At 36.8% G+C, this 1287-nt stretch overlaps 1 pseudogene; it reads left to right on the top strand.

Moving 5' to 3' along the window:
- The first annotated feature begins 662 nt into the window (after positions 1–662).
- Positions 663–904, top strand: LOC131822827 (U4 spliceosomal RNA; annotated as a pseudogene).
- Positions 905–1287: the final 383 nt, after the last annotated feature.

Genomic DNA, 1287 nt, shown 5'->3' on the forward strand with positions numbered 1-1287 from the left:
AGATTTTCTGGAAAAAAAAAAATCTGAGAGTGAGGTAGTAGTGCTAAGAAAAGTATTCTAGGATTTCTATGAACTCCTGCGCTCTGAAGTCCAAGAGTCTGAAGGCTAAAAGGGGTCCAAGTACATGGAGCCACTAGACAGCAAAGAGACTACCGCAGTGACACAAACCTGGAAATTATTCTGAAAAACAGGGAGAAATGTTGGACAGTTCTGCAAACTGGCAATTTGGCTGTTCAGTTTTTTTTTTTTTAATTTAAATTCAATTAGTCAATATGTAATACATCATTACTTTCAGATACAGAGTTCAGTAATTCATCAGTGGCATATAACACCCAGTGTTCATCTAGAATCTCCTCAGTTCCTCAGTGCTCACTTCCCTAGCATGGTGGGGGGAAAGTCCCAGTTCCACCAATGAGATATCCAAGGTCACGGCAAGGACCGCTTTCTGTTTAGGACATAGAAATCTGCAATTTTGCTTTTAACTAAGAATTGTAAAAGCCAGTAAGAAACAAAATTATATATTTTCTTGAAACTATCAAAGACCTGAAGTCATAAGGCAACTAAGTAAATCATTATCATGGAGAAAATTTTAATTATCATATGAAATGTCCTTGACTTTCCATCATACAATTTCTATTTGTGTGAAAAACACATCCATGTTTAGCTTTGCACAGTGGCAGTATTGTAGCCAATGGGGTTTATCTGAGGCGCGATTATTGCTAATTGAAAAACACATCCATGTTTTACCCTCTTCTCTCTCAACTGTGAAGCATTAATCCTTTCTGCCGGCAACCCTATAATACCATACAGCTACTATTTTATTTCCCTGCTCCTTATATGTGAGAGACTTCTCAAAATACATATTGGGGTAAAAATGGTATTTTAAGGAAATCAGTTTATCTGTAGTGACTAAATTGCAGAAGTGAAAGAAAGAAAGAAAGAAAGATCAAAGAGCTAGGAGTTATTCCATGACCTGAACCACGCCTCTAGAGAAAGGAAGACTATGAAGATTCTTGAGCAAAATTTTCCAATAAACTAGAGCAGATATGCACTATTATTTAGATTATTACATCACAGATATTAGATCAGTTGATATAATTACTTAAAATATCCTTTTACATGGGGTGTCTGTGTGGTGCAGTTGGGTAAGTGTCTGCCTTTGGCTCAGATCATAATCCCAGGGTCCTGGGATCAAATGCTACATCTTTGGAAAACTATAATGTTTTGATGTAGGTTCATCAGTTATAACAAATGTATCATTCTCGTGGGGACACGGATAATGCGGGA

This window comes from Mustela lutreola, chromosome 1 (assembly GCF_030435805.1).
Source record: "Mustela lutreola isolate mMusLut2 chromosome 1, mMusLut2.pri, whole genome shotgun sequence".
NCBI lineage: Eukaryota > Metazoa > Chordata > Mammalia > Carnivora > Mustelidae > Mustela > Mustela lutreola.